This window comes from Megalobrama amblycephala, linkage group LG14 (genome assembly GCF_018812025.1).
Source record: "Megalobrama amblycephala isolate DHTTF-2021 linkage group LG14, ASM1881202v1, whole genome shotgun sequence".
In the NCBI taxonomy this organism is placed as follows: domain Eukaryota; kingdom Metazoa; phylum Chordata; class Actinopteri; order Cypriniformes; family Xenocyprididae; genus Megalobrama; species Megalobrama amblycephala.
This window is the reverse complement of record NC_063057.1, coordinates 10,502,302-10,522,175: the sequence shown is the minus strand read 5'-3', so window position 1 is coordinate 10,522,175 and position 19,874 is coordinate 10,502,302. Positions and strand designations below refer to the sequence as shown.

At 36.6% G+C, this 19,874-nt stretch overlaps 1 protein-coding gene across 1 annotated transcript in view; it reads right to left on the bottom strand.

The window, feature by feature from the left end:
- Positions 1–18,599, bottom strand: part of sema3aa (sema domain, immunoglobulin domain (Ig), short basic domain, secreted, (semaphorin) 3Aa) — a 124,420-nt gene extending 105,821 nt beyond the window's left edge. The window contains exons 1-2 of the mRNA XM_048157002.1: positions 18,341–18,599; positions 18,148–18,189 (exon numbers count right to left, since the gene is read on the bottom strand). The gene's annotated coding sequence lies outside the window, so the exon portion shown is untranslated. The remainder of the gene's footprint in view (positions 1–18,147; positions 18,190–18,340) is intronic.
- Positions 18,600–19,874: the final 1,275 nt, after the last annotated feature.

Here is a 19,874-nt window from a genome sequence, read left to right as displayed (position 1 = left end):
AAAGCGTGGCCAGTGTAGCCCAATTCTGGGTCAAAAAAAATCATAGATTCAAACACACACAACATAAAGTGCAATGTTTTTTTTAAGTGAATCAAACATGTACAACACAACCACTGTAATCTGATTTCCAAACAACTTACTCTAATGAGTCAATTCTTCTTAAATTAATCAAAAACACACAGTATGACCAGTGTAAATCTGGATCAAATGCATGTTTTTAACTAGTTCTTTTTAGTGATTTAAAAAAAAAAAAATAATAAAATGCACAACACTCATTCAAGTACTTTAAAATGGAACCTCTAAGGAACACATATGTGACGAGCAGGGCGGGCGAGAGCCGTGAGGGAACGTCCTTCACTGTCGTCGCTCCTCCTTTTATGCTTCCGGAGCTCCTCCATGAGAGATTCGAGGCCTCGAATCTCTCACGGAGGAGCTCCGGAAGCATAAAATGAGGAGCGACGACAGTGAAGGACGAGAGAAGACCAGGCCTGGAGTTTACTTCATGTTTTTATTATGTTTGTGCTGTCTTACATTCATTTTGTTCTTTGTTTATTTTATATTAAAGTTTAATGTTTAAATGTTCACCGGTTCCCGCCTCCTTCTTCCTGTACATACAAACTACGTTACAACACATTACTGAGAGGAATCAACAAGAACCACACCACAGAAATTAAGAGTAGAACAAGCATTATTCTGTCAGCATTATGTTAGTGATTATGCATGTTCAAATAAGGCAACAGAATCTCTCCTTTAACAAGATACAATGTGAGACTATGTGCTGAAAATAGTGATCCTAGCCTGCTCTTTGTCCTTAGCTCGTCCTTAACTCATATGACCGTCATTTGTCGCCTGCCATTCTAACACAATAAAAGTTAAATGAGGCCGTCGGGGCAGGAGTCAAGTCTTTTGGCATTGCGTTTGCAGCATTGACCCATGGCTTTGGATAAAACCGAGCCCTGACGAGACCGCAAGAGGGCACGGCACAAGAGGTTTGTCGTAACAACTCCATCCTCTGGCAAAATCAGGCATCACGTCACAAAGAATAACATCATTACCTTAATAGCACTTAAAATGACTGATCTACGACTCACTAAGTGTTTTATCTGCCTGTCTAGATGAAAGCAGGTTTAAGAGAAGTGGAGAAGAGAGCATCTTGGGGGTGGGGATGGATCCGGGTGCACAAAGACAGGACGAATTACAGCCTGTCACAAGAAAAACACAACTGTCTGAAATATGACAGATATTAATGAATGCTAATGAAAGGGAGAGAGAGACAGAGAAAAGGCACAAGGAGAGATAAAAAAAGAGATGAGGAATAAGATGAAGCTATGCAAGCATTTGATGGTTGGACACACATACCTCCAGACCAGGTTCCCCAGGGAACTACCAGAAAAGGGATCTAAATATGGAGCCTGGGACTTAAGCGAGGTCAAAGTTCAGAGGGTCAGGGGGCCTACCGTCAGTCCACACGGTGACCTCACTCTCTACTAACGTCTTCATCAGATGTGTGGTTACATTATACCTTTTACAAGAACAGCTAGAGGCCCCACTGTCCACAAACACAGTGTCCACAATGCACAAACAGTGCTTGATAAGAAGTCAGTTCTGACAGATGGAAAGAGGCACATAGATTAGACCCAATTTAGGGGGATTCAGCACCCTTCTTTCATCTCAGAACCCTTAAAATGTAGATTTATTAATACAATGGTATATAAATAATTAAATATTCAATAAAAATAATATAAAATAAATTCCTAAAGATGAATTCCTAAAACCTTAAGTATATTTCAAAATATAAATACCCCACTGTACATATACATTCAAACATCTAAATAAACACAAATAAAATAAAATAACCAATCCCAAAACTAAAAAGGAAGCCCTGTTTACTAATCATAAAATAAAAAATAAAATAAAATAACATAAAATAAAATAAAAGTAATTAAAGTGCAAGAGTGTATAGGGCCTGAAAAAAAATGGGACACACTATTAAAAATAAAATAAAATAAAATAAAATAAAATAAAATAAAATAAAATAAAATAAAATAAAATAAAATAAAATAAAATAAAATAAAATAAAATAAAATAAAATAAAATAAAATAAAATAAAATAAAATAAAATAAAATAAGAGTGCAAGAATATATAGGGCCTGGAAACAAATGGGACACACTATTGAAAATAAAATGAAATAAAATAAAATAAAATAAAATAAAATAAAATAAAATAAAATAAAATAAAATAAAATAAAATAAAATAAAATATCCCAAATAATAATAAAATCCCAGAACCCTTATAAAATAAATCCCAAATAATAATAAAATCCCAGAACCGTTAAGATTATCTGATTAAGTGTTCTCTTCATAATATTTGAGATATCATCATTTTATCATATCAGTCGATACTGGATACTTAAATATGCCTGTTCATTTTAAAAATAACTTTAGCCATAATCAAACACTGAAAGTTAAACTTTAAAAACATTAATAATTTACTAACATTGCTACAATGCAATCTTTATCAAATACCAAAATGAATGTCCATTTTCCATACTGTGCATTATAATGCTGTGATGCCTAAATTCACTTGTAGCATTTAAAATGATTGATTTTAGATTTTATAGTTTTTTAATGTATTTAAACAAAAGTGTATTTAAAAAATAATTGTATTCTAATATTGGTCAGGTGTCAGTTATTGGCCATAACATGAATATATATCAGTTTATCGGTATAACTACTGTGCATGAATTATTTTTAAAAAGTTGTCTATCAAGCTAAATTCAAACTCATGACCTCTCGCACTTAATATTTTCTCTGAGCCACATCTACTCATGCTCATGTTGGTCTGAGATGCCCTAAGACTGAAATCATAGAACGTCCCCTGCTGAGGTGTCATACAGACACCCTATACAGTGTCACAGCCCTAATGATTTTATATAGTCAGGTGCTGATGTGAGAGTAATGATTTATTAATAGAGCAAGATTTAAGGATAGCTGTCTGATTACTCTAGCAGAGGCTCAGTTTAAGTGTGCTGAGATTTTCTAAACTATTTCCGGGTGACGTGTGGAGACGGGCCGTAGATGGGGGTCCCCTTTCAAGCTTGCTTGGATTCTTTTCCTGTTCATGTGACTCGACCCTTGGCCTTTGTCTCACTGATGCACACATCACAGTACATCACCATGGCGGCACTCGAGGTCGCGACCCAGAGCGGAACACGGGGTGCAAGCGAGAATCAGCCTGAAAACTGACATATACACCTGTACAGAGAAGTTCATCTGTCCTTTTCATGCGCTCTTACTTTCTGTTTTTCCACTCACTTGATGTGTTCAATTAGCTGAGCAGCTTTACATTGCCATAGCATTTTTAACATTATATATACACAGTGAGAAAAAAGTCTGAGACCACTAATGAAAATCCTTAAAAAATAAAATAAAATAAAATAAAATAAAATAAAATAAAATAAAATAAAATAAAATAAAATAAAATAAAATAAAATAAAATAAAATAAAATAAAATAAAATCATTTTCATGTTTGTGAACCTGTCCCGGTTGCCCTTTTGTTGTGGCAGAACTTCTTATAACTTTCTGGGATTTCACCTAGCAGGTTTGTGAGTTTGTCCTGTGATTTCACTTTCTCCCCCTCTCTCTCTCTCTCTCTCTCTCTCTCTCTCTCTTTCTCTCCCTTCTGCCTCAAAGCGAGATCCCTTTATTACAGGAATCACACATTGCATTAGAGCAGTCTGTAATTAAACATGTCCAGTGGCGGTCATTACCAAATACCAGCTCTAATTGCCCCTTATCTGGGGTAATTACTGCCTAGTAGGAGAAAATGACTCCATATCATGTGGAGAGAGGCTGATGTGGCACTGGTGTGTGTATGTGTGTGTGAAGAGGTGGATAATTGTGTTAAATTTATGTTGAGATGGAACGAGAGCTGTAAGAGTCGGGGGAGGTGAGAACGGACTGTACTACAGAGGTGACGGCTTAGCAGGTGCATTAATGCTCAAAATACACACACATACTGACAGCATGTGAAAAGTAAAGAGGGGATCAGTAAAGTTAATATGATACTATTATAATTTTAAATAAATTATAAATGCTACTACTACCAATAATGAAGTTATTTAATATAATATAATATAATAATAATGTTTAATATTTTATTATTATAAAAGAATGTGTTCTTATATATTACAATAGTTTAATAATATAATAATTATAACTTTTAGGCAGAGGCTTAGTGCAAATAGTGTTAAATTTGCACTAAGTGAAACATTTTTAAGTGTAATAGTGCAAATAGTGCAAATAGTGGCAGATACTATTTCAGTATATATTTATATATATTATATATATTATATATTTATTAAAATCATAAATGGATGCTGCTTTATTGGGACATTACTCTTAACCCTTGCCCTACACAATAAACACTTTATTCCCACTATTAAATACCTACACTTTATTTCCACTTTTTACATATTTTCTTAATTTTTTTCTTAAAATAAATGCCTCTACGAACTTATATGCAATGGGAAAAGGGAGAATAATGAGTTTGGGGAAAAGCTTCAGAAACTAGCGCCACCAGCCTTAAGGTCTTTATAGACTGAGTCTGAAATTTTCATATGTGTTTTTTTTCCGTATTCGTCATCCTAAAATTCGTCATGCACAGAAACCTTGCACATTGAGTCCGATGTGTATTAATTAATTAGGCCTAGGGCTGGGCGATATATCGCATGCAATTGTCACGCGCATTTCGTCAGTAAAGCCGGTTCACCTGCTTTCAAATGGAGCGGCATTTAATAAACAGAGCCGTAGTTCACTGATAAGCTACGCAATATCGCGTTCATTATCGAAGGCGATTCATCTGCGATAATGAAGGCGATATTGCATAGCTTATCAGTGAACTACGGCTCTGTTTATTAAATGCCACTCCATTTGAAAGCAGGTGATGGCGATTTAGCGGTAATCAGGGAACCGGCTTTACTGATGAAATGCACGTGACAATCGCATGCGATATATCGCCCAGCCCTAATTAGGCCTAATCTGTTGCGAAAAACTATGCTAAACAATACAAAATGGAGTCTTCAATCAGCGAAGATGATTTTACTGTTCTCTCTTCTCTTCTTAAAAGAGAAAAAGAAATATTGGGTCCATCCAATCCTGATATTGCACAGAGAGGAAGGAGAGTTCCACCTCCTTATCAAGGAGCTGTGGGATTATCCCAAAATGATCACTATTGGTCACTGTCATAAAAACTTTTCTATTCCATCTCTTTGTATTCCGCACTTTGTTTGTCATACAGTGCTTTGTGTTGCGAGATGAAGTGGATCAACTTGTTAGACGCCATTCTGGATTTTGGCGTTCGCTTGTACAGTGGCTCTGAATTGTCAAAACACCTCTCAAAATGCTTGCTACGGATGCGAAAAACGCAGAAAATTGAACCCAATCAGGATCAGAGAAGTTTCTGAGGCAGTGTGTAAACACGATTGACACAACGTGAGGTCGTATTTATTTTTTTAACATGCGAAAATTTCGGACGCGAATTTCAGACTCAGTGTGCAAGGACCTTTACTAATAGCCTTTGACAACAAAGGGGGCTACTTGCTATTGTTGTAAATAGACACTCTGTAACTTTTGGGTCCTGGACATAAATTGACCCAGACTGTGCCTCGGTCCCACTTCTAATACTGGACAATGGAGATTCAACAGGGAAGTGGGACAGAGAGATGAATGGGTCCGGAACATGAACTGACCCAGACTGTGCCTAGGTCCCACTGCTTAACAGTTAGTTGAAAAAAAAAAAATAGGTACTTTGCTCTGTAATATTTTTACAGGGGTTGTAAGAGAAAAACACAATTAAAAATCACAAAAATATGTCTGTGAAACACCAATTAACCTGACCCCCTCTGGGAAACCCAGTCCCATCCTAATAGGGCTTTATTGTCACTATGGCGGCACTAGCAGCACTGCAGGTTTTGTGCGGGGCGTTGGCAGGCTGCTTCAGGTCTACTGAGACATTCTTCTTACCCTGCAGCATGAAGCAATGTTTTATCCATACATGAGTGTGCACTCTCACTGTCTCAGCGATTTTGAGTCCTCTGCAGCTCTCAGCACATACCCCCAACCTCCGAGTTTGTGTGTGTGTGTACTGAGGATCAGGGGTGCCACAACTGGATCGATGGCTCACTATGTCTGACACGACCGTGTCGATTCAGCACACTCTGTGAACAAAGACAAATCAGCACACACACATACAACTCCAAATTCCTGAAATCCAGCACAAGGTCATTGCATTTAGATGGGAGTCCCGAGGGACATGTGTTGAGCGCCCTGTCCTGCTCTAACAGCGCTGTCTAAATCTGAAGAGGTTACTGTATGGGGGAGAGACCTACAAAGCAATTCTGAATGTGCCAAAAAAAATCGATTAATTTTGTCCTAATTTGAATTTGTAAAAATAAATAGACATTATTTTATTACAAAATGTCTACCAATAAATAAGCCACATCATGCTCAAGTTAGGCTGAAGAGTAAGAGTATATAAGAATGGATCAAAATAATAACTTTATCATTAATATTTATAATTAGACATTTTATAATTAAAGGGAACTTATTACATTTATTAAAAATTATAGAATTAAAAGATAAAACTTATTCATGTTTTATAGTACATAGTTAAGTATTCCAAATAAATAAATAATTTAAAAAATTACCTTTGGTAAATGGATAAATACCATTTTAATTTGCCAAAAATAAAAAAAGTTTTCAATTTATTAATCAATAATCACTTAAAAAATAGAAAATTTAAAATAAAATACAGTTTCTTATTATAAAATGTTTAATTATAAATATGGTTTTATCATTAATACTTATAATTTGACAAATCATATAATTATAGAATTTCTTAGAATTGTATTATTATTTTATTTATTTGAATTAGTATATAAATATGTATTATATAACTGTTATTAAAATTTCATAATGATAGAATAATTTATTTAGACTTGAATGTATTATGCATAAATGTCTATTTATTTGTCAAATTCATATTATTTATTTGCATTTTTAACAATATTTGTAATAAATTTCTTAATTTGATTATCTTATAATTTATCTTATCTTGTAATCTTATCATTTTAGAGTGCCTACGGTGGTTTGTTTTGTCTTTCTCACAGTTAGAAATCTGCTAAGAGTGTGCATATTGAATAAAACCTGATATATAAAATTAGATCTTATATGCTAAATTAGAATGATATATGTGCACAGAAAACAGCAACACTTAGACAACATCTGTCATAAACAGCTCAGATAATGGTCTTCCATTGCAGAAGAGTGATTAAATAACAGTCTATGCAGCACATTTCCTGTCTGTGCACTACTAAGATTAAGTATATTGCAAAGAGCACAGTACGTGAGGTACACGGTATACAGTTCAAAGTGAGCGTGTGTGTGTTAATGATTAAACTGTGTTGGCTCTCTGTTCATCTCTGATTGATAACTCGTATCCCTGTCTCCCAATGGGCCCATTAAGAATCTCTTGTCTGTGTTCCTGTCACAGCTCATGCTTCGAAAGAGCACATCACACTTGCTCCCCAGCAAATGTCGGAATGGGATTAAACGATCGCCTGTCCCCGGTGAGCGCAAATGAAACCAGAGAGCTGATCCGCTCCAGTGTGGTAAAAATCGCTCCACCTCAGCAAAACACTTGGCATTTCTCAAATCAGTATCAGCTTTCGTTTTCAGCATCACTTTTGGCTTCCAGACAACTGTGACCCATAAATCCTTTTCAGTGAAGGTTTTTCATAATACTCATGCCATACAACTGTATATAATGCGCATCGAGAGATCTCACAGAGAGGAAGTGGAGATGACGAGATGTTTCTCAATCTCTTAAAAGATTTCAAGGTGTCTTACAGCTAATCGCTTGTCCGTGAACTTCAAAAATCAAGGATTTATTAAACACAAAAAGATCTTGGGAAAAAGGACACATGTCAGTGTGAAGAATTCATAAGTGTAATTCTAAATGGTAACACTGTAAAATTAATATGCCTCTAAGGGTATTTTCACGCTTTTGGCGCAGAACTGATTCACTCAGACTTCAGAGTTCAGTTCATTTGCTTTGTGTGAAAATCAGAGAGAGAAAAAAGATGGCTCTAAGCACAACTAAACACAATAATATAATTATTCATTTGTGATGAGATTTATGATAGTGTCTAGTGAACACAAGCCCTCTGTTCATAAAAAATAGATCCACAAAAAACTACCGAGCCAAAACCAAACCTCATTCTTGATCCATTAAATATATCTAACATTTGATACCATGGATGTCTGACAGGAGTTCAGTCTTCTATCTAAACTTCATGGAGATTCTATGGAAAAGAGTCAGTCATACTCTCTAATCAAATTATAGCATGTACAAATGGATCTCTTCATAGCGCCAAAGACAAAAACCTCACTACAGTTACTACAAAACAGAAAAACAATTCACCCAATCATCACTGCATATGTCCAACTCTAACTCAGACACAAAAAAACATTGCTCTGTTTGTTTGAGCATCTTGACCAAGCCAGTATAGCAACAATGGCTCAACCAATGGTGTGCGTTTAGGGCAGGACCATCTGTTTGTTCGACCAATGAGAATGGGAGGAGTGTTCAGGAGACCTGTTTGGTCTGCCAACAAATTCAGTAATTGTTTTTGCTATAGTGTTGCAAAAATGACATAAATCCAATCCAATAAAGTTAACTTTAGGATGACACTAAAAGAAATTATTTGGTAAAACGACACCACAAATGTGATAAAAGTGTGCAACCATAACTTAATTTCGACTCCATGTGTCTCCATTTAGACACGAATGCACTTGCGTAAACAGCTGCATCAGTAATGACGATGAATATCATCTCTCAGCACTGTCTAGGGGCATTGATCATGGACATTAAGCACGGAGGTCTGCGGTCTGGAAGAAAGCTGTTCACATGCTTAAATCTGTGACTAATCCATTCTAATTTGGCTCCTTCTCCTGATAACCTCCAATACTGGGCGCTTTGTAGAAACAAATGGCCTTTAACAATGTACGCCAACATCTATTTTCCAGAAAATGTGTCTTATAATCAGAGATTAATTTATATATAATTTAACCCTCTTTATTAAAGTGATAGTTCACCCAAAAATGAAAATTATAATCTACTCACCCTCATTTCATTTCAAACCTGTTTGAATTTCTTTCTTCTGTGGACCACAAATGAAGATATATATGAAGTCAATGGGGTTCAGTGTTGTTTAGACCCTGCAGCTTTCTTCAAAACTACTTCTTTTGGGTTTCACAGAAGGAAGTAATGCATAAGCCATAAGTTTGTAAATGAGGGTAAATAAATGATGGCTAGACTTTCATTTTTGGCCCGGTGCTTTTTCTGCATTTGAGGCATGATGTTATGTTTGTAGAAATAATGGTCTAAAAATCGCTCTCCGCAGTTACTGTGCAGTATACAGTGCAGTATTTAATCACTAATCAAATCAGAAAATAAGGAGAAAAAAAATTTGTTTATCCTGTGTTTAGAAAGAGTTATCTACTTGGATGTTTGGATGTTTACAGCAACGAAGCCTCCATCTTTGATCACGTCCGTAGTCACGCGAGGGTTAACTATCTTTTTAAGTGGAAAAAACACAATTGTTTCAGTCCAACAACAGAGAAGATAGTGGTTAAGTGTCTAAATTTGAAAGATAAATTACTCAATTAAGTTGCATTAACAGCTGGTTGGTCCTCAAGTTCCACATCGATGGTATTGATCAGATCCAATGGAAGAAAATGAAAGTGAAGTGAATTCCAATGCAACATTGAGTGTTTCATCTTCATCATCAAATACGGATGGACCGTGTTCTTTCTCATAAATGGTACACATTCTAGTCATTAAAGGGTTAATTCACCCAAAAATGAAAATTCTGTCAATTACTCACCCTCATCATTCCAAACCCATAAGACTTTTGTTCATCTTCGGAACACAAATGAAGACCCTTTTGATTAAATCTGAGGGCTTCCTGTCCTTTCATTGACAGCTACGCAACTGAAACTTTGACGCTTCAAAAAGTTCATAAAGAGATCGTAAAACTAATCCATATGAATAGAGTGGTTTAGTCCAAATTTTCAGAAGCGACATGATCGCTTTATATGATGAACAGATTGAATTGTGGCGTATTCATATATAAACTTTCATCAACTCGCACACCAGTTGTGGTAAACGGAAGCTCGAGCATGTTTACCTGACGTGCAAGAACCAATGAGGTTCATTCTCGTGTGTTAAGCAGTACGTTTGAGCTTCCGCAAGAGGTTTGTTCTCGAACGTCAAGCAGGTTCAGTATGAGCTTCTGTTTAAGTTCGCTAAATGATGTTTATATGTGAATAAAAGCCTAAATGCAATCTGTTCATCATATAAAGCTATCAAGGCCCTTCAGAAAATTTGGACTAAACCGCTCAATTCATATTGGATTAGTTTTACGATCTCAATGAACTTTTTGAAGAGTCAAAATGGTAGTTGCGGAGCTGTCAATTGAGGGACAGAAAGCTCTCAGATTTCACAAAAAGGTCTTCATTTGTGTTCTGAAGATGAACTTAAGTCTTACAGGTTTGGAATAACATGAGGGTGAGTACAGAATTTTCAATTTTGTGTGAACTATCCCTTTAATTTCTATGAGGCCTCCTTCACTGACTTGATTTCGTGGGGTGTGCTGGCTTACACCCCACCGGACCAGGGTTGGCACGGTTTGAGGTAGTGTGTGTGCGGCCGTTTTTATTTGACCGGACTGCAGCAGCAGCAGGGGTACGAGTGGGAAAACAGGAAAGGATTTTATGGTCGGATCTATAGCTGCCACTGGAATCAAAGACACACAGACAGGGGAAACATGGACACATGGACACAAAGGGCAGACGCACATTACTAGCTGAGAAAGCCCAATCAAGCAAATCTAGTCTCAGAGAGAGTGGGTTCGCGCATGGTAGCACACCAGTGTGATATAAATGGCAACCTACTGGGCCATTTGTGCTCCTACATTTGATATCTAATAAACAAGAACAAATGAGACTGTCCTTCACACTCGAGGAACGAAATCTGACATCAGCGCACAAACAGCCCATTGACAACTGGGCTCGACTGCAGCATAGAAGCATGCTAGGAACTGTGTGAAAAGGTTGATCTGCGGGCGAGATGATATCGGTTACGTCCTAATGGGTTCTTGTTGTATTTTCCATGTCTTGAAGTTGGCCAACTATGCAAGAATTACCATTGCATAATTGCATCCTTGAGTTTGAGGTTTGAGTGACAAGGCTGAAGACCAGTGACGTTGCTTGCGTCAATCTGATTGGCTAAAAGCTCTAAGGGGACGAGTGTGACCCTTGGCCGAGAAACCATCAAATGCCAAGGTAATTTCCATTGCTGCTAAGTTTAAGTTTTAACTGGTTTACAGGTCTTTATTTTGAGCACACAGCTGAAGTAACAAAAGGCAACCGCGTTGGCGAACATAACTGGGTTTGTGAGGCCATGAAAAAGAAATACTGTTATGCCAAGTCTTAAATGTATGCCTAGACACAGTATAACCCTAAAAAGGCTTCTCTAAATATGACCCCCCCCCCCCCCCACCTCTGTATTCATGTTATATACACAGATCTATTCATAATGATAATTCAGTTGACAGCAAGATAAATCTGTACCTCTAGCACATCAATAAAGCTCTTAAAATCGCCATCACTTTTAAAGAAGGCAAATACAATGGGCAAATCATTCAGTAGTGCTGTGACCATAGCAACGGCAGAACCATCTAGCCTTCTAAACGAAACATTGACCCCATACTTTCATTTTCTGTCACCAGAGGCAGTGAATGCTGAATACAGTAAGAACATGTCCATGTAATATTTTAGCACAAAAGGCGAAGAGAATGAAGCATATTTTCAAGGTCATTAAGATTTTATTACACATTTTAATTTTTATTTTCATGACACTTAAGCACACCAAATATATATATATAGCATCCTGAGGAAGGCTTTTTAATTTTTTAATGATTTAGCCCAATTTATTAAAGGCCTTTTATGCTTAACCATGTGAGTGCCTTGGAATATTTGGTTGTTTTCAAATAAAATAGAGTAAATAAATAAAGACACAGCTTTCAAAGGTTTGGGATGAGTAAGATTTTTAAAATGTTTTTTTTTTTTTTTTTTATAAGAGGCTCTGATGCTAAACAAGGCTGCACTTATTTGATTAAATATAGTAAAACATTATTATTATTTAAAATACCTGGTTGTTGAACAGCATTTATTTAACATAGAAATTATTTGTAATATAATATTGCATCCTTGCTGAAAAAAAAAAAAAAGTATTAATTTTTTTTTTTTTTTTAACTATACTTAAAGCATTAGTTCACTTTCAAATGAAAATGACCCCAAGCTTTACTCACCCTCAGGCCATCCTAGGTGTATATGACTATCTTCTTTCTGGTGAACACAATCAGATATATATTAATAAATATCCTGACGCATTTGAGCTTTATAATGGCAGTGACTTCACTGGATCAACATCCATCCATCATAGACGTACATAACATGACTCTGGGGGGGTTAATAAATGCCTTCTGAAGCAAAGCGATGCAAAAGTGTAAAAAAAAAAAAGAAAACCATATTTAATAAGTTATGAAGTAAAATATCTACCTTCCACCAGACCGTGTTCCGTATTTAACATACGAAGAAAGTGTAAAACTCTTGCAGTTCAAAAAGCTTACACTACTTCCTTCGCCTTCCCAATTCAACTTACGGAAAAAGCTTAACTGACACAACGCCAGTTCCATTTTTTTTTTTCATAATTTGAATATGGAAGGCAGTCTGCTAGATATTTTACTTCATAACTTGTTAAATATGGATTTTTTTTTTTTTTTTTTTTTTTTAAACAAACGCATCGTTTTAGAAGGCCTTTATTAACCCCCCGGAGCCGTGTGGAGTACGTTTATGATGGATGGATGTGGAGGCACTTTCTTCAGCTCATACTCATTGGTATCGCTCACTGCCATTATAAAGCTTGGATGCGTCAGGATATTTATTAATATAACTCTGATTGTGTTCATCAGAAAGAAGAAAGTCATATACACCTGGCTTGAGGGTGAGTAAAGCTTGGGGTAATTTTCATTTGAACTAATCCTCTTTTTTTATTTATGCTGATTTAAATATAAAATAAAAAAAACTATTACAGTAATAAGAATGTATTGAAGATAACTGAAAAATACACTCACACAGACACAACAAAATAAAAAACACTGATCATGAACTGTGCAGGATGTGCCAAACTGGCATGAATTAATGTCACAATGCAAACAAAATATACTTCATACTCTTATGAAAAATATAATTTCTTGTTTCATCATTTCTCTTAAGAATTTAGACTGAAATGCAGCCCGGACTGTTTTTGTGAGATTCACTCAGGACTGCTGGCGAGATTTGGGTGGGAGGAATGGTGGGGTTTGAAACAGGAGAGGATATCAGCTCAGTAGATGTAATCTCTTGTGCTGACTTATCAGAAACACATTTGCTGAAATAAATCGGTAAGCGCCTGCAATACAGAATGGGGCAACGGGCCAAAAAGCCCCTCTCAGACTGGATGAAGCATGTGATGTCATGTCAGCCTCTCTGGGTCTCCTTTCAACCCGGGACCCCCATCTCATTTACATTCGCTTTTTCTTCACCTGTCCTTCTCCGCATCTCTCTGTAGCCTCACAGAAAATAATAAGGCTTCCTCCCGAGTCCCTGAGGGCTGTGCTCGCGAGAGGGGTCAGAGCGGACCCCGCGCGCACAAAATTCAGCCTCTCTCTCCTTAGCGGGCTGTCAAGAATTTAAAAAATGGAGACAGGCTGAGAGAGGCTGAGGCAATTACTCATTTACAGTCTGTATAGACGTTACTGAAAGCTGCCTTCCCTCGGCTGCGGAGCAGCAAATGTGTTTCCAATTAAAACTTGTGTTTACATATTCTGCATTTTCTATTGTGTAATTGCAAGATTTATTGCAGGCCTCTTGTGTTTCCTCTGGGGCAGAAAATATGGTCGTGAGGCGTTAATATGTCACATGATTGGTGCCAAGAACAGAACTCTCTTAAAATTCGATCAGCGAGGCCGCGGAAGCAGGACGGAGCAGTCCGCATTGGGCCATATGGGATTTCTAGTCATAAGATATAAACGAGAGGTTTTGGACTGAGCGAGAACCAGTCGGTTAACGCTGAACGTGATCCAGTTATGGACGTCCGTTGAGGTCCGCTGCACTGGCACCCCTAACACGCTGTACATATGGCCATACGTAACTTACTGAACAACAACACGACACATGGAAGGCATGCGATCTGGCCTTTGAAACGAACACCAACTCTAAATCTATTTAATGACACAAGAGATATGAATAATTGCAATAATGTCCTTGCGGTTTCCGTCCGCCTCCATCCCCCAGATCCCTCATGATGCATGCTGTTGTCCAAAACGAAGGCACGCTCATGGCTTAGATGTTTCGGAGCGGAACTTGGCAAGCGTCATTTGGATCCACGCACTTAAAGGCTTGTCGTCATGGTGATTTGTCTTAATGCCCATGCGACCTAGACCCCTGCATCTGTTTTCCTTTCTCTTCCCTCTCTCATAATCTGCTTAATTATTTAACATTAATCATTTATCATTCAGAACTGGCTTGCTGAAGCATTTAGCAACATATTTGGAAACTTTGGGAATTTAACAGTCATTTTTCAGGGCCATCTCACTTTAAGTGCACAAAATAAATAGTAACAATCCATAGGTATAAGAATGAACTTAAGGCATAAAGAGATAGTATTTATACTTCCCTCAATTTAGAAAAATAGAAACTCACACAATAATGGCTCTTGAATGCACTTCGAATGATTTTGGACTAACAGTGCCCTCTGCTGGACGGTGGGAGCATTACGATTGGCTCACCACTCGAAATCAGCCATTTTGTAGTTTTAACATGTGGCCACAACCACTAAAACTCTCACTGACGTTAAGCAGACTTTCCAAGAAGCAGATTATTCCGACCCCTGTACAACCACCACTGTATCCCATACAGACACATGCAGCGAACGGTGAAGACGCCAGTCGTAATGTGAGGCATGTGTGTGAGAGACAGGTCTGAGGGTCTTGCAATGCTCGGCACGACTGCGGTGCAATGGGAAAAGGATCTGTGTGTGTTACGGTATGCGGAGCTGCGAGTCAGCCAGAGTTCCACAGACACACACTCACAAACAAACTAACACACACATACACTTCTACTGTTCCCTAGAGAGAACGAGAGTGATATGCCAACAAAACTCCACCACAGTTCTCAGTAAGGGGTGAAAAGACATATGACGGATCAAGTATGAGGATATGAAGAGGTTCACCTTGTCTGCAGGCCTTTCTGTTGCAACTGCTCACACAAATGATAGGACAAGACTGCTTAAAGGGTTATTTCACCCAAAAATGAAAATTCTGTCATTAATTATTCGCCCTCATTTTGTTCCAAACACATAAGACCTTCTTTCATCTTTGGAACACAAATTAAGATATTTTTGATGAAATCCGAGAACTTTCTTACCCCCCATTTATAGATTCCATCGTAATTACCACTTTCTAGAAAGGTAGTAAAGACATTGTTAAAATAGTCCATGTGACTACAGTGTTTCAACATTAATGTTTTGAAGTGACGAGTATATTTTTTGTGCACAAAACAAACAAACAAACAAACAAACTTTATTCAACAATTTCTTCTGTTCAGTCTCTGGCCAATAATAAGTCGGCGTTCGGACGTAGAACCCAGAAGCACTGCACTGTGTTTACAAAAGTCATTGTTTTTGTTTTGTTTTTTCCAAAAAAAAGTATTGTCATTGCTTCAAAACATTTAGGTTGAACCACTGCAGTCACATAGAATATTTTAACGATGTCTTTACTACCTTTCTGGGCCTTGAAAGTGTTCAATTACATTGCAGGTTATGGGGAGTCAGAAAGTTCTAAGATTTCATAAAAAATATTGTAATTTGTGTTCCGAAGATGAATGAAGGTCTTAGGGGTTTGTAACGAAACGAGTGTGAGTAATTAATGACATAATTTTCATTTTTGGGTAAACGAACCCTTTAAGGTGAAGTGTGTCATTTCTGAGCGACTAACAGAATTGCGCAAAAATTATATGATGGCCCCCTTTGTCAACTAGCTCTAAAACAGGAATTCAACTTAAAGGAATGTGCTTTATTACAAAATAGTAATAATAATAATTTCGCTTTTTTTAACTAAACAAAAAAATTGCAGGCAATTAAGGTTACGGAGAGGCACTTATTGAAGTAACTGAGAAATATGAATCTTATAATTTTATTAAAGCCCTTACATTAATTAATATTTTTATTGAAGCTTACTGTATTATTTGAGATTTAAAGTTGTTCTTGTCATTTTTATGGTTGTTTTATGGTATTCAGCACCTTATTGGATATACATAATTATATAACGCAACAAAAGTTTATATAACTTTACACAGAAAAACAGACACCCCTTTTACTTCCATTGTAAGTGCCTCACTGTAGTGCCAAATTTAGGAAAAATAAAAAGACTAAAAAAGGTCAAGGTTACTTTAAAACCAAGCACCTGTTAGTTAACAAGGTGAATTTGCATGAACAATTGAACCCGATGCAAAAACGTGTGGGGAAATCTTTCACCCTCATACAAAATTCCTGATTGTGTGGATTCCTACTATAATTAATTATAAGTCAAGTGGATTCCTATTGAAATTCAAGTTGAAATTAATTTAGTTAGTAATCAACTTTAAGCCACATATGCTGTCAACTAAGTTTAACTAATATTCAAAACATTGAATATTATAGACATGTACTCCACAACAATAGCCTTGAAATATTCAAAGAATAACACCTGCATATAACAATAAAAACGTTTAACAATGACAGTATGCGATAAAAAAATCTCAAAACATCAGACTTCACATGATATACTCCGTTTTAACCTGAGAGGCCTCCAGTGAAAATACAACCATCCCACCTTTTCTGTATTTACATACTTTGGTTTGAATTGAGGAAATTCCTCCAAAACAGACAAGAGAATTGTTATGTAATGCTCTATGGTGCTGTAAATAACATCTACACTTTACAGATACTTTAATCCAAAGCGACTTACAAATAAGCTAGATATAATATGTCATATATCCTCAGGTGCCTGACACCCTAAACTTATTTTAATATATTTATGTTAATAAAAGCAATAGTTGTTCCAGCACCAGAAGTGTTACTCTCACAAACAGGCTCAAGTTTCCTTTGAACAGCGAACTGTTTAGCCCACAGAAAATGTGTTCCAGGTGTTCATGTCAATATAGTTTTTCTGCAGTCTTGTTGTGTGCTGTTTGACATGAGAGATCAGACAGCTTTGAGATGTTTGAATCATCTCATTAAAATGTTAGATTTTCTCAAAGACCAGCTAAGCTGAATTTCGCCATGTGCTCTTTGACATATTACCAACGATTCTGTCCCGTTTCTTTGTTTGTATGTCAAGCCAACCGATAATTTGCACTTCCACTGGATTTTAAACTTATTTTTCAGTCAGGATACAAACCAAGAGACAAACAACTGTCAAAATCGATCATACAGTGTATATTCCAGTGGGGGAAAAAATGCTTCCTCATGAACAAGGATTTCTGCGTTTAAAAAATACAGACTTGAATAATATAAAGTGAATTTGTTGGAGTTGATAACTGAAAGAGGGTTAGGAAAGGGTGATGGCTGTTTCAATAAAAATGAATCACCTTTTTAAGTTGAAATGATTCATTTGGAACAATTACTCCCCTGCATATTAAAAAAGTCCTTGGCTTTGCTTTTATAAGCAGTCATAGAAAAAGAGAAGTGCAATTTCTGATTTTTTTTCTAATGCACTCCAAATTTGGAGAGTGTGTCAAGGACATATACCTGACTGAATCGTGACATTTGAACAAATACATAATAAATGTTGACAGCAGATTCAACATAAAGCACAAGCAACACCCATCAGTTTACATGAAAAGCGGGGCCACAGACACACAACAAAGCACAAACAATAAACCAATCATGTAGTGCATCACCAATCTTGCTTTCTCACATACAGAATTCAACAGTAACTTACCAAATCAGATGTGCTTTTATCCAGATGAATAAGCTTCTTAACCTGAAACAATATAAACAGAAGTATATCAATGTACAGTAGGCTATCTCATATCATTGTACACCTATTGCTTTTGTGCATACACTTTAAATTAACTCTGGATTAATGTAATCCTTTTTATCTAGTTCGACTTCTCACATTAATCATACTTCACCATGAGTTAGAAATGAATCCTCCAGATTTTACGATTTCATACTGTACTTTTGTAAACAATGGGCCGGTTGGCGTTCTTATTTGCATATTTAGGCGACCTGTTTTAATAACACGACAAATGTCGTAATGTAAATTCGCTCTGGTTGTCTTTTGACACATAAACCAAAACATTAATTTGTGTTTATCACTCCAGTTAACGGTTTCTCAGTTGTTCGAAATTTTTAACAATAAATTACACAGCGAGATAAAGTTCCTCAGACTGTAGAACGCTCATGAATATTTAATGAGGTAAGCGCCGAGGCTGTTTATGATTGGTTGGCAGGTTAAAAGGGCGTCAAACAATTAAGGTGAAACGGGTACTACTATAAAATAATAATAATAATAATAATAATGTTTACAGTTTGGGGCATTTTACAGTATTGTATGAACATTATGATGCGTGTGATTGTTTTGTAAATAAATTTTATTGTTTAGTTAGCCATCTGTTCTGTTTTGATTTTTCTCCATCTTGTTGCCTGTTTTTGCTCAGAGTTTCTTCTGAAAGTTATAACAACTCATGTAAATAATTGGAGAAGAGATTAATAAATTATGGTAAGGCAGCACATCAAACAATAGAATCTTTCTCTCTCATTTCATTCCAATGCTGGAAAGGCCAAAATATCTAAATAAACAAAGCATTTGCTGATGAGTCTGTGTAAGTTTGCATCAATAATATGTTTTACAAAAAACTGCATTATGTAAAGGCAAAGGGTCATGTTGTACAATGTGAGACTGTATAAGCAAATACTTTTACACATTTTAAAGTAGGCTACTCAGTTTCCTAAAGCAGCATTAATGTTTGTCAATCACAATGACAAACATATTTTCATTTAATTCGTTTAGAACATTGAAGAACTGACAAATGTAAAACATTCAGTCATCTGACTTAACTTTGATTGAAAGCTCTTCTCCCTGGACGTCTGGAGGCCATCTTTCCAGGCTCCGATCCAAGAAGCAACATCTGGCACTATTCATCTCTTGCTGTGATTGCTTTGGTTCTGACACATGTCCGCATACTGACAGGAACATACTCTACAGTTTCAGCCTGTGTGACGGGCCTCTGGTCCTGGTCCCGCTGACACTCACGGCTTTTGTTGTGTAAACGGCCATCTTACCCGAGCTTTGATCATGGCACTGAAACATTCCAGCATGTTTACTGCAGAGAACAATGCAGCTTAAATATTCATGTCAGGTCAGTTTCAGTTCCACTGTAAGCCATGGATGGATGGATAGATAGATAGCCTGCATTGCCAGCAAGACAATTAACACTTTCAAAGCCCAGAAAGCTACTAAAGACATATATAAAACAGTTCATGTGACTACGGTGGTTCAACTTTAATGTTATGAAGTGACGAGAATACTTTTTGTATGCCAAAAAACAAAATAACGACTTTATTCAACAATATCTAGTGATGGGCGATTTCAAAACACTGCTTCATGAAGCTTCAAAGCTTTACGAATCTTTCAAATCAGTTGTTCGGAGCATGTATCAAACT